General features: G+C 35.5%; 1 pseudogene; it reads right to left on the bottom strand.

Moving 5' to 3' along the window:
• LOC113077286 (SH3 and multiple ankyrin repeat domains protein 3-like) overlaps window positions 1-26,784 on the bottom strand; it is a 79,818-nt pseudogene that overhangs the window by 9,735 nt on the left and 43,299 nt on the right.

Below are 26,784 nucleotides of genomic sequence, written 5' to 3'. Positions count from 1 at the left end.
AACTGAATCTAATTAACTATAAATCCAACCATAAAAGAAAGCATTTTGCATATTAGAAAATATTAATAAATGTTTTTAATTGAGTTTCCCCTGAATCATATTCCATAATTGTACTGTTTTTTTTTTTTACAATATAGCAGAGTTTTATATTTAGCTCAATCTCTGACCAAAACTATAAATAACAAAGATACATACAATCAGCCATACATTTTGCAAATGATCATTAAAAAATAAAAAATAAATCATAGTTCATTCAAATTGTATTCAGCAAAGATGCTTTAAATTGATCAAAATTGACAGTATCTTGTAATATCTGATATCAATTTCAATTTTTTTTATGAATTTCTATTCATAAAAATATATTTATATATTCTAAATAAATTCTCAGTATCCAAGTTTCCACGTAAAATATTAAGCAAAATAACTGTTTTGAATACTGATAAAAATAAGAAATTCTTGAGCACCAAAACAGCATTTTAGAATGATTTATGTAGGATTAAATGTGAAGGATTGAAATTTAACTTTGCCATCACATAAAAAAAATTACATTTTAAAATATGAGGTCAAATTTTTTATAATAAAAACACATTACAATTTGAAATAATATTCAAATATATTTCAAAAATATAATAACTATTTATGAATAAATGCTGCCTTGCCGATTTGGGAAGCACAAGAGACCTCTTTTAATTACAATTTTACAATTTTATCAACTTAGATAGGTGCATATAGTATATAAACATATGTAGTAAAACACTGTTTATATTTATAGTATTGTAAATCCTCAAAAAAACAAACAAACAAAAAAAATTGCAAAGCTTAGCCTAATAATGTAACCCATGGGTGTCTAAAGTCTGGTCTGTGGATGAATTTCAAATGGCCAATCATGCAGATTCACAATGTCAACACAAGGTGACAGCAATACATTTTAGGCTAGATATAGCAGCAAAACACCAGTGACAACAAGATAATAACTCATATTCGCTGCCTAAAGTGGAAGAGAGCTACTTGTGAACGGCTCTGCATGGACCGTTATGAGTTCTGCCTACAGACAGAGATCAACAGTGCTGGGAGATTGTGATACAAACCACAGATGCCACGCTGACTGAAACTAATTTAAAGGCAGATGAAACAGCACTGACATTCTGACGAAGAAACAGAGGGAACATTGTGACAACAATACAGTTAGAATACTTTACAATCCACAAATCACCAACATTTACAATGTACTTACTGTTGTAACACTAACTGTAACTGTGGTATTGTGGCAGAAATGTAGGGTATTCATATACAATTTTGTTTTATTATTCATGTAGACATGTAGGCCTACTGAATGTAATGCAATGAGTAATGAAATATAGGCCAGATGAAAGACATTTTAGCTATAAGCAGTTTTGTGCCATTTCTATTTATTCTAAATAAATGTGTTTATAAACTAAATCCTATAAAGCCTTTCTAGATATTATAATTATTAAAAGGTTGCTAAAATATTTGCAGATTTTTACTTTCTCAGCATAAGTCAAGCTACTGTTGCTGTAAACTGTATACTCGCATATATATGTGGTGTATTTTTAGCAATCGCCAAAAAATACTTTGTATGGGTAAAAATTCTAGATTTTTCTTTAATGCCAAAAATCATTAGGATATTAAGTAAAGATCATGTTCCATGAAGATATGTTGTACATTTCCTACCGTAGATATATCAAAACTTAATTTTTGATTAGTAATATGCATTGCTAAGAATTCATTTGGATAACTTCAAAGGTGGTTTTCTCTGATCCAACTAAACCATACATCAATGGAAAGCTTATTTATTTCGATTTCGAAAAATTGACACTAAAGACTAGTTTTGTGTTACAGTGTCACATATATATCACGAGTGTGTGTGTGTGTGTTGTGTTTGTGTGTGTGTGTGTGGAGAAGTATCTGACCCCCCGTTGTGTCCACATCATCGAATCTGGCTTTTTAAAAAAAAAGTTTGGTGTGACCAATGTATCAGCCAGTCTCAATGGCAAACAACTGAGATTTACTTTAGAAGCAGGTTCACAGACAATTAAATAGCAATAACAGTTTTGATAGCATGAGAGAGAGAGAGAGAGAGAGAGAGAGAGAGAGAGAGAGAGCTGGAGATTAAAGGAAAACAGCACATGTGAGTTCTGTGACTCCATGTGTTTTCAGGCTAGTCCTAAAAGACTGTCTTTGTGTTTGTGTGGGTGTGTGTTGTGGGAGCATCCATTAATACTTAATAAGAGCAGAATTAAAATGCATGAGGCCTCCACACACACACACACACCTGAGGATGAGATCACTCTTTGTGTTTCTGTGTGACTGCATGAACAATCTGTGACCTTGCTAATTTGTATATGCTCATTAACTCTGATACTTACAATAACATACTGTATTACACATCATACTAATTGCTAATGCCACGTACATATAGATGTCTACATCTGATTGTTTTACCTGGCTGGAAAGAGTGCAGATATTTCAGGCAGTATGATTGAGTGTGTCCTTGTGGGTTCAGGCATCTGAGCCTGAAGTGTGTGTATATGTGTGTGTTATCTGGTTGCTAAGTGAAAACATATGAGTGAATGAGTGTGTATTACCTGGTTATAGAGAGCACACACGTGCAGGGCAGTGTTTCCAGAAGCATTCTGAGCGCTCATGTCCGCTCCGTAGAACAGCAGGTGTTCCAGATGCTGCACATATCCGTGACGACACGCCTGACGACACACAAACACACACACACACATGAAAAATTTGCATCGGTGTGGCTGTTTCTGTTTTATGTCAATTTGCAGTCTGCAGAAAACTAAAATCATGATAATGAGTAAAACAGTAGCTGCCGCCTCTCTCTTTCACACACACATACACACACACACACACACACACACACACACACACACGTTTGTTTTTGTGAAAGGTGGGTTCATCCCATAGGCGTAATGGTTTTTATACTGTACAAACTGTATATTCTATGGCCCTACACCAACCCTACCCCTAACCCTAACCCTCACAGGAAACTTTGTGCATTTTTACTTTCTCAAAAAAACTCATTCTGTATGATTTATAAGCGTTTTGGAAAAAACCTGTGTCATACCCATGTCATTATAAGAGCACACACACACACACACACACACACAACCACAACCACCTCGCTCTCACATCTTGAAATGAGAAAGAGTTATTAATTATTAATTAAGTTATTAATGTCACTTTTCTTTCCACCATAATTCAAAATTGTGTCCTCTCTGCAAACAAATTGAGTGTGGGATGTAAAAAAAACTGCTTAAAAGCTGTCTGCCTGAGAATGAGCACAAGGGAGAGAGAGAGAGAGAGACTGAGAGCGAGTGGGGCAGGATTAGGGACGGGGCATGTGTGGGACTCCCAGGGGCCCTTCAGCTGTGAGATCCACAGAGTACCAATCGTTCCCCATCACAGGGGCCAATTAACATTCACTGTTACATTGGCTCATCTTTGGCCATGCAGTCAGGGAGAGGTCTTCGGCGTCTCCTGCGGTTTGAAAACATTTATAATGCTCTGCATGGCGACCCTCTGGACGTGCTGTCCAGATGCCCCCTTATGGTCAATCCATCCCTGCTGACCAAGTTCAGCAACAAGAAATACGTCGCAGGATTTATCATTGGACAGTGAAATGGTGCAGACATAGAAACCAAGTGACTGACAAAATGTTCTGTTGCACATGAAAGAGACATATTTTTATTATTATAGTTGTTAATGATAATATTGTGATATTATTACTGTTAATAATAATAATAATAATAATAAACTCAATTTTAAAACTCTTATTGTTCCTAAGTATTTAATTATTGTTGTTGCTGGACTTATAATATTATTGTTAGTAATATATAAATTATTATAAGTGATAACTTATTTTTAGTATTTAATTGTTGTTGTTGATGATGATGGTCTTATGATATTATTACTGTTAATAAAATAAAAAATATTATTATCAGTAATAACATTATGATTTAACTATCAATAATAATAATAATAATAATAATAATAACTCAAGTATTTCTAAGTATTTAATTATTGATGATAATGATCTTATGATATTATTACTGTTAGTAAAACAAAATTAGCATTATTATTGTTATTAATTATAATATTATGATATTACTTAATATTATTACTTTAGTAATAATAATAATATTAATCTCAATTAAATAAATCTTATTTTTCTGAAGTATCCAGATTTTACAAATAAATTTAATACAGATAATGTTGCCTAATTTTGACCCACTCAATTAAAAAAAAAAATAATAATAATAAATTGGACACTGCAACAAGGTCATTTCAAGCAAACTGAAACATTTGCACAAAATATTTTTGTCAATGCATAATGAGAGCCAGAAAGAGACAAGAATGAATGTGTTTAGATTCACATTTAACCATTCATTCAGTGATGTACAATATACACAGCCATTTAAAGACACACACACACACACACTAACAGATGAGCAAGGATGACTATCTAAACTAGAAAAGCTACAGTGAAGAGCAGCCTCATTGAGACACACTCACTTGGCATTTGCTCGGGTTGCCATAGGATCTCTTTAGAAATGACAAGTGTAGGTCAGACAGATGGATGAGAACATCAGAAGGAAGGGAGGGTGGTGGAAAATAAATATTACGATAGGAAAAGTGCCCACCTTTCCAAACACACACACACACACACACACACACACACACACACACACACACACACACACGCACACACACAAATCAGCCCTGTCAACTGCTGTTCTCCTTTCTGACAAACACTATGACTCCTGAGGGCAGTGTGTGTTTGTGAGGTGTAGGTAACATAGTTAAATAGCATGTCTGTCACATTTTTGGACCTGATCTAATTTTGGGAATGAGCCATGGTTTAAACACTGTAAACTCACAGCAATGGCATCGGCATACACACACACACACACACACACACACACACACTGTCCTATCTGACCCAGGAGCTCTGTCCACCCTCAGTTTTTCATACAAAGAATATAATATACCACAATCTCTAATCTTTCCTCTCAAAGCATGGCATAAAGTTACTATACTAGAATAGATTTGCATATCCTGAAAAAAAACAGTGGATGTTCATCTGCTGGCAGTTGAATTTTAAATCCCAAATAAGGCTGCGATTAGTGATTATCTGATAATTGACTAATTTAAGGATTATTTGAAAGTCTAATCATCTATATAATAATACTAATAGTTATTATTGTCAATACCATTATTAATATTTATTATATAATAAATAAAATAATAACATAAATAATAACAACATTGTGTGTGTGCATATGTTGTAGTTGTTTTATGTAATATATATAAACAGCAATATTAATATTAATTATATATTACATATTATTGTTCATTGGGAGTAACATTAATAAGTGTAAACTATATATTACATATTAAATATACAATAATAATTAGTATTAGCATTCATATTAACACCAATATTGATTTGTTTATTTGAACAAAGTTGGTATAAATACACATTTACAATATGTCCTAATAAAGTCACCAGATAACTGGTGAGCAAATGCCGAGCAAATGAGGTGTATTAATTTTAGATCCAAACACAAGTATGGATACGCTCTCTCCCACACACACTTTTCAAGCTTATGAAAAGGTCAGATGTCATGAATGCAAATGTCATGCACCAGGGGCTGCTAACTGAGAGAAATAGTTTAGAAGTGTGTGTGTCTGTGTGTGTGTGTGTCTGGCCAGCCTCCAGAACATGGACAGAGATGGAGAAAAAGGCCCTGCAAAACAATCTCCTGCTGTATTACCCCGCAGTAATCCACAGGCTCCGCTGACTGTAAGTCAATTGTGACCTGACCATGAAAGTGTGTGTGTGCTATGAAGGCCATGTTCTGTTTTGTTGTAGTATTGTTTTCCCCTAAAGTCCAAGTCTATAATGTCTTGCACCAAAAACAGCTGTTTTTTTTAATTTAGTTCTTCATTTTCTACTGTCTCTTTGACCCTGAGAAGACCCACACTGCTTTTAAGGCTGACACTTTATGTAAAAGATCTAACCTCAACACAGACTAGCTCCTGAATACTGAATATGTACTTACAGTACCATTCAAAAGTTTGGGGTTGGTACGATTTTTTGTTGTTGTTGTTTTTTAAATAAGTCTCTTATGTTCATCAAGGGATTTATTTGATTGAAAATACAGTAATATTGTGAAATACCGAAATTGAATATATTTTAAAATGCAAGTTATTCTTCATTACTCCAGTCTTCAGTGTCACTTGATCCATCAGAAATCATTCTAATATGCTGACTTGCTGCTCAATTACCTTTTATTATTATTAATATTATTATTATTATTATTATTATTATTATTATTATTATCATCATCGATGTTAAAAACAGCTGTGCTGCTTATTTTGGTGGAGACAGTGACACTGTTTTTCAGTTTTTCAAACAGAAAGTTCAAAAGAACTTTGAAATCTATTAAATATATTTTAAAAAATGCACTGACCCAAACATCAGAACAGTCAATGTGCTTGTGATGTCAATAGTATGGCATTATGACCTATTTTGGCAGCTTTAGGTGTCTGAGTTAAGATGCCGCATGAAAGCCAGACTAAAGTATGCCTGCTCTGATCTGGCTTAGCTCCACGTATTAAAGCATACAGCTGTAATTGCTGTGGAAGTGCATTAATGCCACCTCTGAGCAGCATTAAACAGTCTGTGTAAAGTCACCTAAATGCCAGTTCAGAAGCACTTGGGTGCCACCTTTGCAGTCTAAATTTGTCATTTAATTCATTACTTTGAAGGAAGCTTTGAGAACATGAACAAGTTAAAACTAAGTGTGTTACCTGGTGTATCTCCTGCCAGCCGTTCTCATCCATGCAGCCCACCTGAGCGTGATCATGCAGCAGGAGCTCGCAGCAGTACGGGTCGCCCCCCACCATGGAGCTGTGATACAGAGGAGTCAGGCCACGACTGTCCTTGTAATCCGGAGAGGCGCCCAGATCCAACAGCGTCTGCACACACAAGTCATCTTTACATCTATCAACTAAGCCCACCGATCAGCCTGCCTCTTTTCTAGATTAAAATTTTTAACCAATTTACTTTAAATCTTGTGTTCGTCGTATTCTCCAATGCATTTCTTGACACTGTCTGCTCACAGTTAATAGCCAATCAGTGCAATAAAGTGCTGTAGCGTAATTGGTCAAACATTCCGCCCCCTCCTCCCCCTCACTTGAGAAAAATCTCATTCAACATGTAGGCGATTTTTGAATTAATCGCATGCGTTAACGTGTTAAATGTTGAAAGCCATGCTTAAAAGACAAGTCAGTGAACCCGATGTTGAGGAACATGACCACACAAAACTGACAGACAGAGAGTGATTCAAAGTTTGGTCACTGTCAAACTGCAGCACCTCACAGTCAGATTCTTTTCTGCTTTTTACAGAGCCTCAGGCTGTCACTGAGACTATTTCAGTCATATCTGTCCAGTATTAGGACATTTTCTGCATGCTATTCCATAAAAAAAATTGCATACAGCCTATCTTTATGTGTCTTGCTCAAGGGCATGGTAACGAAAATTCAAGGATTGCCCCAAATGGGGATTGAACCTATAACCTTAGCAGTCAAGTAAGACTTTTGACCATCGGCATTAAATCTGGAGCACTTTGCAGCTTATCCTTGCAGATTTTCTGCTAGCTCCTACCAGTTCTGTAATGCAATATACATTAGGAGATCAGTGAATGGACTGTGGGTGTGCTATCTGAGGCTAAGACTAGACTGCAACAGCCAAGCTGATTTATTAGCCGAGACATGTCATTCAAGACTCATTTCATTACTTTACATTCAAATGGGTATAATGAATAAGAGGAACAATGTGGAAAAGGGGGAGGTTTGAAATCAAGCAAAATGCCACCTGCAGGTCAGGCTTAAATATGTAGAGAAAAGACAGAATCGAGGAAAATAATAATGGTTGACGATAAGTCAGGATATGGGAGACTGTGGCCAGTTGTCACAAATTTTACTGAAGTGAATATATCCCTTTATCTCAGAGAAGGTTTGTGCTTAACAGTCAATTTTTTTTACACACATAAACGCACGCACGCACACACACACACACACACACACACACACACACACACACACACCTTGAAATATACTGTATACATAGATACATTTTGTACAGTATGTATATTTTATATTTAAGTTATATTTTATTATTTATATTATTTAATATTGATTAATTTAAATTGTGAAACTCATGTCATTTATATACACATGTCATATATATATATATATATATATATATATATATATATATATATATATATATATATATATATATATTAGGGGTGTAACGGTTCACAAAATTCACGGTTCGGTTCGATACGATACACTGATGTCACGGTTCGGTTCGGTTCGGTTCGATACGTTTTAGATACAGCAAAATGTAAAAACATCTCAACTTTTCAGAATGCCGCAAGCGCACCGCGGGTCATGTGACAAGAACCAACCAATCAGCTTCATCCTTTCCCGTAACAAGGTTGAGAGCTCAGCCAAGATGAAGGAACAGCTGATCATAGTTGTATATGGATTGCAGTTTTGAAATAAATTTAGTAGCAGAGCTACTGCAAGCGATTTTTAGAGCTGCAAATCCATTTATCCTTCGCTGAAATTTCCGCGTCTCATGGAGAGAGCACGTCATTGTTGCTTAGCAAAGACAGACGCCTCATGAGCGCTTCTGCCCAAGCGCTTTGGAAAGGAGGAGAAAGACGCGCTTAGTGTTTTCCACGCGTTTTTAGGAGCGATATGTGAACGGCCCCTAAGGCGCTCACTCACTCAGCACGCGCTGAAGGCTCCTTGCAAAATGTCTAATGCATTTAACAGACCAGAAATATAAGATCCTAAAATAACCAACAGGTCTGGTGTTTGGGTTGGATTCCCTGTAAGCTATAGTGTCTAAATGCTGCAGGGATAGTTTGCTGCGTGCATGTTTCTCCTTTTTTTCGTCTTTTCCCAGATAGTACTGACGCATATATCCCAGATATTCTCGCTGGTGTTTTTTTTTTTTTTTTTTTTTTTTTGTATTCCCGCTGGTGTACCCTGTCATGTTGCAGATGCGACATACCGTTGTTTTTTTATCCACCACTCTCTTGCCATCACCATTATAGCTTAAAGGGAATCCAAAGTGCACCCAAACACCAGACCTGTTGGTTATTGGGGGATCTTCTCATTTCTAGTCTGTTAAACGCATTGGCTATTTTGCAACGAGCCTTCAGCGCGTACTGAGTGAGCGAGCGCCTGCTGAGTAGCCTAACATAAACATATAAGATGGTGTTTTTTTCTTCTTCGGGAGTGTCAGGGGCGTTGCCTGTTACGTTGTTTGGGTTATTGGGCTACCTTGTTGAACGCATATCATTATATTTCTATCTCTCTCTTTTTTTTTTTTTTTTCCAAATATAATTAATTACTCCAACGAACCGTTCGGTATACATAATGCGTACCGCGTACCGAACCGAAAGCGTCGTACCGAACGGTTCAATACGAATACGCGTATCGTTACACCCCTAATATATATATATATTTGTACAGTATATACACACAGAATAAAAATAAGTATTTAATTTTTGTTACACACACACACACACACACACACATATATATAATGTATACAAGTTATTATTTTTTATTGTTTATTTATTTGGCCAACAAATATTGGACTAATAAATTGATTTTCTAAAATCTACATTTAAAATCAATGCTGATGCTTGAAGCCTTACAGTTACTGATACCACATTGTGACAACTACCCTGGTTGCCTCTCTATGTCCTTAGTGTTGAGATCAATATGTCATTAACATATAAAAACAACACTGATATGCCTCTTTCAGTTGAACTTCGGATGACACATCAGTCCTCTGCTCCAGCTAAAGATCTGCTCTGATCATTATAAAACACAGCAAGCTTTTATACAGCCCGGTGTCAATGAACACTTTTCATCTTTGTGTCACTCTATGACTCACGTCTGGACAGACACACACACCTCTGATGTCTCTTTCAAGTATGTATGAGGACCCCGTGCTCGCCCCCATTGTCGGCAGGACGAGTGTGCGTTACTCACAATAATTGCCGTGTGGTTCTTGGTGCGGACTGCTTTGTGAAGGGCAGTTATGCCGTCTCTGGTCCTGAAATCCAGGTGAGCTCCTCCATTCTTTAGAACCTTTATGAGCTCTGCACAACCTTCCAGCTGTGACGCCATTGTCAATGGACATTCTGTGCACAAAAAAACAACTGCTGACATTATTTGTGCATTCCTGATTTGTTTTAAAGGAGTGGTTTATTTAACAAACCTGAATGGAACACGGATAGGAAAATATTTCAAAGAATGTTCATATCGCTCTTTTCTATATGACCAGGGACTGTCAAGGACAGTGCTTTAAAAGTGCTTTTTAGAGCTTGAGCTTGATGGCCACGGAAATGTTTGGAAAAAATCTCATTTTCTGTTGCACAAAAGAAATCACAGGTTTGAAACAAGATCACAACATAAGAACTTTCATATTTTGTGTGAACTGTCTTTTTAAGCCTATTGTATTTTGATTCCATCTTTCTCTTCCGGTCTTTACCTTCCTTTTAAAGATCAGGGATACATGGACTGTGATCAAATTGTTTAGCTTCTGTCTCCAGACAGCTTAACACTGCCTTTGAGATGCTGCACAAGCTGGAGGTCACGGCTGCTCTGGCTGTAACAATTGCATGCGTGTATACAAACACCAGCTCTTCAATTCCTGTCCATCACTGTTGCCAGAGGTCAGTTCTGAGCAGTTCCAAACAAATGCATGAATAAATCTGAATAAGTATGAGAGAATTTGCATGAAGGTGATCTTATCTTCCCAGAATGCACTGGAAGAGGTCAGACGTGACTGCGCTATAGTCATTCATGCAGAACAATCTGTCCCTTTCTTTAACTCTAATTGAAAACTGAAATTAGGAGATACAAGTTCTCAGTGTTTAAGTACTGAATAACCCTGAAAAAGATCACCAGGTGACATTTGACGCTAAAATTTCTGACAAAATCATTGACTGAAAATGATTCCTTAACACATGTAAATGGGATTCTCTGTGGATGCTTTTAACTACTTGAAGAAGGAAATTACTTTAAACTATTTATTTTATTTTATTTAATTTATGTTAAAACCTTTAACAAATGTCTGAAATAAGATATAATCATGGTTTTTAATCAACCTTCAAGTTGATTTTGCAAAATGATGTGCGATGAGTAGCCTTTTTGATATGGTGTGTGATGCCAACTAAATTTTTTTGTGAATTTTAATTAATATCAAATGTTTTAATACAAGTTAGCTAGCAGTAAATTAACCTAAAATAAAATACATTGATGTATAATTAATAACAATTCATCAAAACACAAACAAAATACTCAGATGATGTAAAAATCTAAAATAATATACTCCTTCTGCTACTACTAAATATATATTTTATCTTAATATTTATTGTAACTTCTCATTTTCAACAAAACCAAAAATAAAGGTGATAAAGATAATTGGAGGAAACAACAATCGGTACACTTAAATATCAAATGAGGTGAAACCAACCTTTCCACATTTTACCATTAATATTGACAGTTTAAGGGGATCAAAAAGATCATCAAACTGAACAACTACACAAATATGGTTTAAATTGATCCCCACTATTAGCGTACAGCATGCAAGAGTGCTTCATTTCAAATTCAGCTGCTTTTGACTGACCCAGAGCCAAGAGATAAATGCTGAGAGATCAGGTCATGGCACCAATTTAATAGTACCAAGTAAAGTCAACACGTACGCTGATGCACACACACACACACAAAGATGGACATTTGGAAAATCTTAGTGAATTTACTTTTTGAGTTAGGTTGGTGTCGCTTACCTCCGGTCTCTGGGTCGTGGAAGTTTGGGTCGAGCCCTTTCTCCACAAACTTTGATACCTTCTCAATGTTCCGTTGCTGAACATATTCCATAAACTTCTTCAAGTTAGCCTGAGGGAATGAGAAAAAAAAGAGAAAAAGAGAAACGGAGAGAGATGTGATGCAAGCTGAATAATGCAAAAGTAGGATAAAAGCAAAACTAGGCGAGTTTTCCCAAGCGGAAGAAACAGAGATGGAATAAAGCTCCACAGTACTCCACAGAAAGGACTTAATTTGAGCTTTTTGGAGATTCGCAGACGAAAGCCTTAATAAATACATTAGAAAATCTGCTGATGCTGCAATCCTGATCCACAGTTTGCTGTTTAATATCATACAACACAATATTTCAAAATCCACTAAACAACATTTCCACAAGACGGAGTCTACTTTGAAGAGGAAATCAAATGACAGCTACAGCCGGGTTTTTTTATTTTTTATTTTAACCAAAACCCAGTATATTTTCATGACCTGTCACACAAACCATTATCATATAAGAATGGAAACAAAGGAAAGGACTGGCTAACAAGTACCATTAGAGTGATGTTCTGGCCGAGAGTTTCTGACAGATGCTCAATCATTACATCTGTGGCATAACAATGCCTGAGGCAAGACAATGCAATGCAATATCACAAGACTTTCACTGTTAAAAAAACAATTTAAATAACTTTACAGCTCAAATGCACAACAGAAGATGTTTTGAAGAATATTGGGGTTCATGCAACACTGGACCCCACTGACTTTTTTTGTCAAAAATATAAATCCTTTCAAAATATCATCTTTGTGTTCCACGGAGGACTGTAGATGTAATGAATGTGGTTGAGAGTTACTGGCAAATTACAATCAAAAAGTTATGTGAGAGGAAGCAATGCCTCCACATCACTATGACTGGATGATTACTTCTAATGTGACGATCCTCGTCTCCACTGTTCACCTCCGTTCCTCAAAGCAAGTCTCAATGGGTCAAACTAGTGGACATGGCTGGACTAAACAGAATAAACAACACACTTAGACAAAGTCACCTTCTGAATTTTAATAAACCTGAAATGATTATCTGTGACTGAGTCTGTTTTTATTGGCTTCTTAACTAATGGTCCAAAAAGAAGGTGCCTATTAACGAAAATAGTCAATTAACAGTCAATAGTAACAAAAACACAGTACAGTTATAATACACATTTAATGCGACAATTAAAAACTTATCATCATAAAACTGATGAGACTTTGATGTGGTTTTAATATATAGTATGTTACTTTAAACATGTTAACTACAGAGTAAAATAATCACCCACTCAGGCAAAGTAATTTTTGGTCACAACAGAAACAAACAAACAACAAAAAAAGTATATATATATATATATATATATATATATATATATATATATATATATATATATATATATATATATATATATAGGAAGTTGTAAATAAAAAGAAAATATAAAAGATAATTGGAGTATGTTTAACAATTAGGGCCGGGACTCGATTAAAAATTAATTGTAATTAATTAATCGAAATTAATCGCATTTTAATCGCATATAAATATTTGACCTGAGAACAGTGAGAAGTAATTTTTTTTCACATGGATTTATAGTATACCATTGAATAATGACTGAATACATAAGCTTAAGCAATAAAATATTGTTTATTTTTGTTCAACCAAGTCTAGCAGACCAGTGCAATTTTTGCCTTGAAGTGTAGCAATAGCATATTTAGAAACAATTTAGAAATAGTACATTTCAGAAATTCAGGAAGCTTATAGGTGCTGGAACCTTCTGTAAAGTGTTTTTTTTTTTCCAAGTAAAACACAATACTGTCAATTACATTCAGAACATTGGAAACACTGACTATTAGAAAACATCTCTCTGTTGCTTCAGAGGCCATAACATACTAAGTCCAACTCTCAATAACCTTGGCCAAAACAATAAAGAGTTCAACATAAACTGTTGCACCAACAAAATAATACATAGTTCAACATAAAGTGTAAAGTCCATGCTAGCTGCTATATGTTTTGCATTTAGGTGATACTTGAGGCTCGATGTGCTGCTGCAGTGATACGCGAACGCTAGTTGGTGCTTCAGTATAATCGGTCCGCCGAAACTCATCCAGTGAGAAACGTTCCGCGGTGCAAAAATAAGTTTTCATCCAAAGGGAATTTTTTTTTTTCTGTAATTAATTAATGTTAGTTAACGCGTTATTTTTTGTGTAATTAATTAATCTCAATTAACGCGTTAAAGTCCCGGCCCTATTAACAATATATAATAATAATAATTCCTTACATTAATATAGCGCTTTTCTAGGCACTCAAAGCGCTTTACATAGACAGGGGGTATCTCCTCATCCACCACCAGTTATAGAATATAGAACATTATTTTTATTCAAAAATTCCATGTTAATTTAACATGTTATTTTCCATATCTTTTTAATTATTTCTGAGTAAAACACATTTCCCCCATTTTTTCCCCAAAGTATTTTTTCAGTGTATTAATAATAATAGTAAACAACAGTAAATATTTACAACAAAAAAGAGTATTACTACAGCTATAATATTGAAGAATTGAAACATGTAAAAGCTTGTCATAGAATTTTTGAGACTTAAAATATTAGTAATAATAGTAATAGTACACGAATTTAAACAAACACAAATATTAAAGTATTGGTTTGGTGTTCATAAGTGCAATGTAAATGCTATACCAGAACTCAAAATGCCATTTAAGCTAAATAAATAAATACATAAATATTAAATAAATCAGAAACTTATTTTTCAAATGCAAATGCAAAGAGTTTGTCTTCTCCTTTCAGAAGTCCAGCACATGCGGCTAAGTGCAACATATAGCATGACATTAGTGTAGCACTACAGTATCTTACCATCTCTGGTCTTGCAGCCTGTTACATAAAAACCCTTTAGAAGATCGAAGCTGGCCAAACACACAGACACCCTCACACGTGCGCACACACACACACACACACTCTCTCTCTCTCTCTCTCTCTCTCTCTATTTCTCACACACACACACACACACACACCTGTCCCCTGCCAGAATCAAGTAAAAGGCGTGGGTTTCTCACCATGTGTGGTGTTAGCTGATCTCATGCGTCTTCATCTACTCTGATGTGCTTCAAGTCATCACACCGCCCTGATTCCATCCCGGCACACTAATCTGAGCACCTCCGTCTCTCACACACACACACTCGCACATACTCTCCGCAGCTCCGCCTTTCCATGCGGTGAATATTAGAAACTCACTCTCTCTGTCCTCTCTTGCTCTCGGCCACTCAGGCTGTTGTTATGGAGATGTAATACAAAAGAATTGTTGGCAGAGAGAGATAGAGAGAGATTTGTGTGTTTGTGTGTGAGCCGAGTGTTAAACCTCAAGTGGTTATTTGATGCACATAATCTCATTGGATGGTGGAAAACCAAACAGCTTTTCAGCTATGAGAAGAACAAATCATAATATAATATTACAGCTCTCAGTTTCTCTCTGTCTTTCTCTTTTTTCCCACTACATACTAAATAATATTTTCACTGATGTTCAGCTAGAGTACAAATACTGCCTCGCTTGCACTAAAACCTGAATCAATTAAGTTTGCTGGATGGCTCATATCTTAACAGTGACTGAAAGATATTATGGATAATGAAAGTTACAAGTCTGCTAAAGGTGCATGGTGGATTTGTTTTTTGTTTTTCTAGCTACTTATTCCAGTGTTTTTACTAGCAATAATTGTTCATAAAAACCCAAGGTGACATAATAGTTGTGTCTTTTTTTACGTCCGCAACCATGAAGTTTAGGAACAAAACAAGGATGTATTAAATTCATCAAAAGTGATAGTAAAGACAATTATAATGTTGCAAAAGATCTCTATTTTTAAATAAATGCTGTTCTTTTGAACTTTCTATTCTTTATAGAATCCTAGAAAAAAAATATGTACCACAGGTTCCACGAAATGTTTTTGAGCAGCACAATGGTTTTAAATGCTAATGATAATAGGAAATGTTATATTGACATCATTGACACTCCTAATTGAGAATTTAGATGGAGTGTCAATGGTCCATTTAATAAATAGGTGGTGGTAATGCACTTATAAGTCTGCGATCCACCATAAAGCAAGGAGAAGACGATGCCTAATGCGCCTGATGCTGAGAACGTGCTCATGAGAGTTTTAACAGTTTGGACATTGCATGAATCAGAGGTAAAAAAAAAAAAAAAAAAAAAAACCTATATAAATACTGTTCTTTTTCTTGCACAGACCAATCGTTTTGTGTCTTTACACATCAGTGTATCATCACGAGCCGCAGGGTTTAATTTGATTTTGTTTGTGTATGTTTCTTTTTTAGGATTTTCATATTTTTCTAGCAGATTCCCATCCACTTCCATTCCATTATAAGACTGACAGACTGTAACGGTTTGAGTTAAAAATATCAGTTTGTGTTCTATTGAAGAAACAAAGTCACCTACATCTTGGATGCCCTGGGGTAAGCAGATAAAACATCACATTTTAATTTTTGGGTGAACTATCCCTTTAACAGCCGCTCTGTTGCATCAACGAAGCAACTCCTGTGTTATGTGGATGAATATTGTTGAGTGTAACACAACGAAATGATGAAATACATCAGAATGGAATCTGTAATAAAACAGCAGCCCTCGAGTAAAGTGCAAGGAAACATTTTTACAAGCAACAAGAGGCAAAACTGTAAAATCAATGAACGTTTCAGGACTGCAAAATGAACCTATTGCTTAACGTTTCAGGACAATTACAGCACAAACAAACATCAATGTGTTCTCAGCTGCAGTTGAAATGGGAAAGTGAGAATCATTTAACTCTCGAGTGCTCCAAACTCAAATTCCCATCATGCATCTTTTTCATTGCTCAAATCAACATTATTGTCTCTGAAAACTATAAACTTGTTCTGAATCAGGCGGGGCTTTTTTTTTCTTCAAACAGATACAACTAACTGCATAGGTTTAATGAAACCAACTGCTATCTAACCTACAATCCAAATACATCTAGTCAAAAATAAACAAAATCAAGATCATTTGAGAACATAAATGCAATGTTTTTGTTTGGATAATTTTCTCAATTTTCTATGACCGTCTAATATGGCTGTATCTGTGCAGATACTGGAGTGGTTGACACTGGTTCTTTTAGACCGAATGAATGCTCAGAGATGATCTCCAGATGTGAGGATCACCATCCAAGCCATGGCATCCTTTCAAAACTGGGATCTCACCCATTCAGGATTTCCAATGCCAGGCCACATGCTGGCATTCAGACTGTTAGGCAGGGGCAGATGAACTCAAGAGTTCAGATCTAAAGAAAATTCAGGGCTGTGACTAATATGAGAGAGACTGCTGTTGACAACCATGTGAAGGCTTTTCTATTACTGCTATAATGTCTAAAATAAACTGTACAAACAACTTCCACAATTACAGCTCATGAGTAACAACAATTTGCTCCTGCCATTGTTCATAATTTACGCAACTTAATCTGAGCCTCAGAGAAAATGATATGAGATTATGTTAAAGTATGTTCACTTTAATATAATAATTCAAACATTATTACACCACAATATGCAGCATATACATGTCAGGATACATCACTGCCAACGCACATGCAAATAGCATGATGAGATCACTAACGTCTGTAATATTCGCTGTGCTTCTATAATTATACTAAACAGATGATTAAGTTAACACAGAATACAATCTTCACTCTATGACAAGCAAACCAACACTACAATATTTTCATTTCACATCTCAAGGAATTTGTACATTAACACAAGGAAGAGAAATTAGATCATTAATGTGAATGTAATTGTATGTTGTAAAATGACTGCAAATGGAAGAACGCTGAGAACTTCGGTTTAACCTGATCATATTAAGGGGAGCCATTAGTCAAGCAATCTGACTGAAATAAAGCTAGTGCCAAAGCGAAGGGACAAACCAGCAGCAGATATTAAATGAAGGGTAATTAAATCTCGTTGGCTTCCAAGAAACGATTTGACAATCCGCAGCTTCCACAGACACACCAAATGTTTGTGCCAAAGAGAGTGGAAGACCACATGATTATGTATAAGTACATTACATTTTGTTTAACCTGACCACAGAAACAAAAAAAAAAACAAAAAAAATTTTTTTTTATATATATAGGACAATTACAGCCCAAACAAACATCAATGTGTTCTCAGCTGCAGTTGAAATGGGAAAGTGAGAATCATTTAACTCTCGAGTGCTCCAAACTCAAATTCCCATCATGCATCTTTTTCATTGCTCAAATCAACATTATTGTCTCTGAAAACTATAAACTTGTTCTGATATATATATATGACAATGACAATTTGAATGGAAATGGGTGGGGCTTATGAGTTTCAAATCCCCAACCTTTTATTGGAAGCAAACTTCTCAAATCAAGCACTTTTAATTTATTTAGGTAAGGTATAATAATTCTACTATGAATCATAACAGTGAAAGTAAAATTTAAGTAACAAATAATAAGAAGTTGACCGATTTATCGGCACCGATAATTGATTGCTGGAACAATCGGTTATCGACAAAAATCCATGGCGATAGTTTTCCGCATTTCGTCACTTGCTGGAGCGGCTGAGAAGATTCTGTATTTATTATACAGTGCGAGAGCGGCCTCTAGTGGCTGAAATCACTGACAGCACATGTTGTTTGTTCAGACACGTGACGCTGCACGCTGAACAGAGCGAAAAACTTCAGACAGAAAATCCTGCCGCACCTCAGAGCGCCATTCACATAGTTTTCCATTAAATAACATTATATTTGCCCTAAATCATTGTTAATGTACATAATGAATTCTCCTAAGCACCTTTCACACTGCATGTTGGACCCGGAAAATAAACACTGCAAAAAATAAACACTGCATCCATAGGCAATATTATCCGTATGGGCTGCCATTGTTGTTTCACTGACTATGTGACATTAGAGCTCAGAACTTGGTAAACATTTAATTTTTGATTTTAAAATGTATAGGTTTCATGATTTTAATTAAATAGACCTGCTTTATGATCAATACATTTTAATTTAACTATTAAAAAGGAGTGGAGAAAAATTTAAATGGAGAAAACTAAATCCAGGAAAAATTAAATAACGGAATTAGGAAATATTTTTTTTTTACAACATTTACTATTACTGTTATTATTATTATTATTATTATTACTTTTATTACTAATACTAATACTACTTTTACTACTACTACTACTATTAGTATGGTTCAGTACTGTAGTTTTTGTTCAGTATCCATTTTAAAAACTATCGGTTAATTAATTGGTATCGGCCAGCGTGGTCCAACCTAGCTATCGGTATCGGCGAAATCCAATATCGGTCGACCTCTACAAATAATCAGATAAAATGACTTTAAATGAAATGTAAGTTTTTGTTCAGTATCCATTTTTAAAACTATCGGTTAATTAATCGGTATCGGCCAGTGTGGTCCAACCTAGCTATCGATATCGGCAAAATGCAATATTGATCTACCTCTACAAATAATCAAATAAAATGACTTTAAATTAAATGTCATTAGGTATATATGACATTTTATTTAAAGTTAAAAAATAAAAAAAATAAAAATAAATAATTATATATATATATATATATATATATATATATATATATATATATATATATATATATATATATATATATATATATATATATATATAAAATTAAACTAAAAAGAATATACCACTGATTACTGGTTTCAGAAACCATGGCAGAATCATTAAAAATCCAGTTTTCTACAGTAAAAAAATCATAAATTAATGAGACTTTTATTTATAAAACAGAAACCAGACTGATGAACTCAGCTGCACCCCCTGCAGATAAAACAACAACAACAATAATAAGTAAACAACATTCTGCTTCCCAATGAACATGAAACCTTCTCTTTGGGTTCTTTTCGAACTAATATCTACTTTTCAAAGTCTTACAAAAAATGATAATTGGCACAGCATCTTGTTCTGAAAGGGCCATCCCAAAACAAATGTACTACATTCACGTGTCTAGTCAGTGTACACTCATCTCCCACAGCGCATGAGTGAATTACACTACGAATGCAAGCTATGCCGGAGTATACAGATGTAGTTCCCTTCCCCCAGAGCCCAGCTGTGTTGTACTTTGGATACCACTGAATCTGGGTTAGGGCAGTCAGCACCCGCAGGGCAATTTTTGCCACACCACTTAACTAAGTGACCCACACAGAGCGGGGCCACAACCATTCTGGCCAAAGAAGTCAGATTCACAGCAACACTCCCTCTCTATAATCCCTGCTATCATAGGGAAAAAGGCTGCAGCATTAAGGCAGAGGTCTATTGTATATTATTTAAGAGCCTAGTCCACTGTTTTGGGGTTTGTATGTGTGTTGGTATGAAATATGCAGGAACATGAGCCATACATGAGAGAGAGAAGAAGTGACAGAACAGGGAAAATGGATGTGAGGGATCATGATGAAAAGGACAGGAAAAGCGTAGAACAAGGATAGGAAAATTCTAAAGAACAGCATTTATTTGAAATAAATATATATTACTGTCACATTTGCTAAATGTAATGCATACCTTATGGAACAGAAGTATTAAAGTATAACAGCTCATCCAAAAATGAATATTTGCTGAATATTTACCCTCAGGCCTTCCAAGATTTAGTTGATATTGTGAGATACCAGAACATATTTGCATTCCATCACTTGCTCACCAACAATGAATGGTGAATGGGTTCCATCAGAATGAGAGTCCAACCAGCTGATAAAAACATCATGATAATCCACACCACTCTAGTCTTTTGATTAACATCTTGCGAAGTGAAAAAGCTACAGTACTGTATGTGTTTGTAAGCAATAAATCCCATAATCCATAATAATGCTTCCTCCAGTGAATAAGTCCATTCCCTGTTGTCCTCTCACATCCACCAGTATATTTGTTTAGGAATGCTTGATCTGTGATGAGACGGCTCTCATTCTGGCGGCACCCATTCACTACAAGGGATCCACTGATGAGCAACTGATGCAATGCTACATTTCTCCAAATCTGTTCTGATGAAGAAACACACTCATCTACATCTTGGATGCACTGATGGTGAGTAAATAATCAGCAAATAAAAATTTTCTTTACTTTCTGCTGATTTGTTCTAAATATCACAAAGTGAGGGGAACTTTTCTCCCAAGATTTGAATCCCTGATCCCATCATTTACCGAACTTAGTGACAGAAAATGCCCTTTTTACTTGGAAAAGATGACAACACAGCTACATTAGCTGCAAAATATGTATTAAACATTCACAATATTAGATGTTGAACATGATTAACTCGATACTGACTTTATCTTTTCATCTATTTAGATGGATTTTATGTATTATTATGTAAGTCCTTATTTATGCTGTTGTTATATATATATATATATATATGTTAATGCAACATTGTGTTAAACAGTCATGCTAATAAATTTTAACTGAATTGAGAGAGAGAGAGAGAGAGAGAGAGAGAGAGAGAGAGAGAGAAAGAGTACTACATCCATGTGCAATGACATTCCTGATTCATGACCATAATTTAGCTCCTCTTAATTTTCAAAAGATGAGTGGCGTTGCTAGGGTTACCTAATGTCAACACATCACTCACCTTAACAGCTCTTGTTCTGCTGCTGTAACGAGCTTTACACTCACTGAGTCTTTCTCACACGTCCACTTCACTTCCATTCTCTAACTGTAACAGGAAACTTTGTGCACTTTGATAATTAAATGGTATATTGTCATTTTAAAACCATATATAAATAAAAGGCTGTATTAAGTTGTTCAAAAGACATTTATAATGTTACCAAAGGATTTCAAATAAGTGTTGTTCTTTTAATCTTTATATGTAATATCTATATATATATTTAAAAAAAATATGCAGTATGAAAAAAAAGATAATAATAAGAAATGTTGTTGGAGTGGCGAATCAGCTTATTAGAATGATTTCTGAAGGATCACGTGACACTGAAGACTGAAGTAATGATGCTGAAAATACAGCTTTGCATCACAGAAATTAATTACATTTTTAAATATATTAAAATGGAAAAAGAAGATATTTTAAATTGTAATAATATACAATTTTTAATATATTTTGATTTAAAAATGCAGCTTTGGTAAGCATCAGACACTTTTTTTTTAAACAAATTAAAAACAAATTACTGACCACGAGCTTCACACAAAGACATACAACTGAATATCTATAATTGAAAAAAAGTAGAATATTTACTTCCATTATATATCGTTTTTCCAAACGAGCTGTGTGCACTTATATATGCAGTTATTAGTGAATGCGACCCATTGTTACTTCCCTTAAACGAGCATTACTGTTCAAAAATACATCTAGCCCATAATGATGGACAAAGATGCCATTTTCACGAAATATTATAATATATTTTTTTTATCATCAGTGAAAACAATCCCATACATGCACACATGCTGAGAGTAGGAGTAAAAGAGTCCCATTCAGATCCACATGAACACTGCATACTACACGCGCTGCTGTCACAGAAGCCTTTGTCATGAGCTGTGTTCGCTTTGTCTTCCTCTGTTAGTCATGTGACATATGAAGCAGCATACTGTCATGTGCTGACACACACAGATACACTTAAGCAGAGTTACGCAAACAGAGATAGATGTTTCAGCTGAAACAAGCAATTCAATTACAGTGGAGGTTTGAGTTCATTTAAACAGAAAATGACAGAAACAACTTGGCATTTTACTTCTTGACAACAAAGCTTGATAACATTGATATTCATTTAGCAGACACTTTTATCCAAAGTGACTTACAGATGAAGAGCAATTAATCACAGAGCCTACAATATTCATAATATACAATGCCAGGTTTATTAACAAGCTAGATTAGGTTTATAATTCACTATGTGAGAATATATACTCAGAAACCCCAAAACCCATGAGGATGAGTAAATGATAACTGATTTTTTATTTTTGTGTGAACTATCCCTTTAAGCAATCCAGAACAGCAGCCTGATCCAAAAACAACAGATACTACTAAGAGTGAAGACTGCTCGACTTCTGAAGCAGACACACTCAAACACATCCACCCAAACCTCACACAATAATTCAACTTAATCTGCCATGACTGCTATCTGTAATTAAACTACTGGAGCTGAAACACCTCTATGGCACTATCAGCTGTGTTTTCATGTCCCTCTTGATGTCTAGTCTGAAGTCAGAGTTGTTATGTTCAGGTGCATATGCAGATTCGGCTACAAGAAAAACGAAGAAAGAATGACTTGACGTGACATTCTGACCTCGATGGCTGGATGGTGGGTGGTTTTCTCTTTTTCTACTCTCAGCATTATGTTAGAGATCCCCATCGCTCTGCCACAGCACATGGCATACTGCTTCTGACTGACCACTGAGAGACACACACACACTCTGAATGACCACACCAGCGGCCAGCCCCTCCCAAACACACACAAAAACCTGTTGCCAAATACACTGAAAAACATTTGGTGTAGGGTTTACTACACTAACTTCACTCAGAATTTGCCAGTAAATTTCACAAAGTAACATGGAATAAGACTCCAGTCCATTAATTAATGTACTGTCAATTGAGAAGATTTGTGTTGTTTAAATTTCAAGTTTAAACTTCAACCTGTTGGTTTCCGCTAAAATATGCATCCTCGATCCATTATATTGTTTTTTCCAGTGAAAAAGTCATCTCGACCTGAATCAGGAGACAAATATGCAAAGATCAAGCACCGTTTACAAAAACATTTCAAAACTGTTTTGTTTCTTACAAACACACAGCTTTTCAATTTAGAAGATTTTAATTGAGGGAGTGGAGTGGTGCGAATTAATAGAGGACTATTGTGATGTTTTTATCAGCTGTTTGGTCTCTCATTCTGGCGGCACCCATTCACTGCAGAGGATCCACAGGTGAGCAAGTGATGAAATGCTATGTAAACAGGGTCTGGTTATTCTCTCAGGCGTGGCATTGATGTGATTTATAAATATGAACCCATTCACTGCAGTCATAAAGCTGAGTGCAGTCACTCCACATACTGCTGACTTTAGCATTCAGTATACACAAACACATGAATATTGTGTGTGTGTGTGTGTGAGTGTGTGTGTGTGTGTGTGTAAAGGAACGCAAGGAATGCCTTCGCTCATCAGATCACGAACAGACCAACAGAAAGAGAAAAGCTTGAGTCAGCATTGCCATCATGTGCCTTTGATAGCCCCAACCAGCAGAGAATGGCACAGCCAAAAATACACCACACACTCCCACAATACACTTGCCTATCGTCCAAATATATCCAGCACATTCCAAAAACTCCCCAAACTCCCCACATAACATAAATCATCTTAGCCAATAGATACCCAACACGGTCCATAACATTCCCTACACTTCCCATAAACATCATCCTACCGATATACATATGTAACACTGTCCGCAATATTTCTTACATTTTACCATTATATGTACATTATATATATATATATATATAATGTACATAATATACTTCGCTTTGCCTAGTGTTTATCCAACACAATATTCCATACATTTAAAAAAAAAAAAAATTACACTTTCCTCATATTATATCTATTATGACTGTTAATGAACCACACATGCACATCATTCGATTCATTATGTATACATGTGGATATTTTATCCATAATCTATTATAAATAGCCATAATACATCAAATAAATTACTTTCCACAGTATTCATAATCATAAATCTCTAATGACCTATGTCAGATAATCCATCCTACAGAACCCCATTTGCTTCCTATAATTTCCATAAACATATATCCAGCACTATGGACAATATTTCACACATTTCCTGTTTTAAACTCATTTTACCCATTATACATCTAATGTGAACTTAAATGTGCTCTCACTATGAAAATATAACATAGCCCGCAATACCTCATATTTCTTAATATAGCCTGCAGAACTCATAACATATCCAAAAGTGGAAACACAGCACATTACACGTCGCCTATAAAATAAACCACTACCATTTGTAAAATATCCAGCATTAGCATAACATTCCCATCAATATTCATAAAACACCCATCACTGCCGGCACATTCCATAACAATGTGTCCCAAATCTGCTTACACATCTGATGGCATCCAAAAAACATCCAAGTCTTCCCATGATGCATTTAGCGCAGCTCATAATGCTTGTCATTTGTTCTAATGATGCGCGTAATGAAACGGACCGCTGGCACACTGGTGTTAATGTGGCATGTACTGTAAATGGCATATGTGCTGTCTGTTATACTGACCGAGAGATTGGCAGGCTGGCGGTCAGATGTCAGTTCCCCATTCCTCAGTGAGTTAGTGTTGAGTTATTGCTCCGCTTTCCAGCCCTTCATGCCTGACAGACGGCTCCTTGAGAGGTCCATTTGTCTTAATGGGACTTCAGGAGCGAGTCCTCTTGGTAACAAAAAATGGTGACAAACTTACAATCTCTCTCTCAGACTCCATATAAATTGTCTCTCTGTCCACAGGTGAGAAGAAGAGTAGCTTAAACTCTCATTGGTGCAGTTTATGGATGAACAACTGGCCCATTAACCTCTGACTGGTGCACAGAGAAAGAAAGATGGTGCTCTTATGTATCGGTTTCACTCAATTTAATAAACGACTATTGGTTTATGTAAAAAGGGATAGTTCATTTGAAAATTAACATTTTATCATCATTTACTCAACCACATGTTGTTCCAAACCTCTATGACTTACTTTCCTCTTAAAAAAAAAAAAAAGATCACCATTTTCAATGGGAACCGTTTTCAAACTTAAGAAAAGACCATAAAAGTATCATCAAACTAGTCCATACACTTTGCACACTATATTCTTTCGGAGACTTTCATTTTGTAAAACACGTGCTAAAACAACAGTGCAAAAGTTCCTAATGCATAAATAACTGCTGTTTCCTCCAGTTACACTCAACACACCCTGCATGACCTTAATTCATAGTAGTGAGGCTTACACATCAGTTCTTGCAGTCTGAAAGAGAAAAAGACAGATGTATTCATGCCAGAAGATATATGAGCAGCCATAAGGAAAAAAGCACATCCTTATAACGTATGTTATGGTGGTCTGATTTTAGGTACAGTATGCATCATCATGCCTGTTATTTTGATGTCATATTAACATCATTGAACAATTCCAGCTGTGTGCACCAAAAATGCCATGCTTTAAATTAAACTGAAAGATAAAACAGAATACATGTCTTATGAACATAAAATGGATTTATGTGGAACAGCACACAGAACTAAAAATGTCACAGATTGATGGAACAACAGATAAAACTATATAACGGATGGATGGACGAACGGACAGATGGAATGACAGATAAAACATTATAATGAAGGATGGACTGATGCATGGATGGACGGATGGATGAAATGAATGATAAAATGATGGATGGATTGAATGATGTATAGACAGATTAATTGATGAATTAATTTATGGATTGATGGATGGACGGAATGAAAGATAAAACAATAGAATGATGGAGGGATGAATGGATGGATGGACAGAGCGAATGACAGATAAAGCGTTAGAATGATGGAGGGATTGACAGAATCATGGATGATGGATGGATGGACTGAAAGATGGATGGATGGATAAACAGACAGAGGGAATAACAAATAAAATGTTACAATGATGGAGGGATTGACAGAATCATGGATGGATGGACAGACGGACTGAGGGATGGATGGATGGACAAATGGAAAGAAAGAACAACAGATAAAACATAAGAATGATGGATGGATGAATTGATGGACCAATAAATGGATGGATGGATAAACGAAATGAGAGATAAAACAAA

Source organism: Carassius auratus, unplaced genomic scaffold (assembly GCF_003368295.1).
Source record: "Carassius auratus strain Wakin unplaced genomic scaffold, ASM336829v1 scaf_tig00022085, whole genome shotgun sequence".
NCBI classification, from domain to species: domain Eukaryota; kingdom Metazoa; phylum Chordata; class Actinopteri; order Cypriniformes; family Cyprinidae; genus Carassius; species Carassius auratus.
Note: the sequence above shows the minus strand (reverse complement) of the source record. Positions and strands in the feature narration are given on the sequence as shown.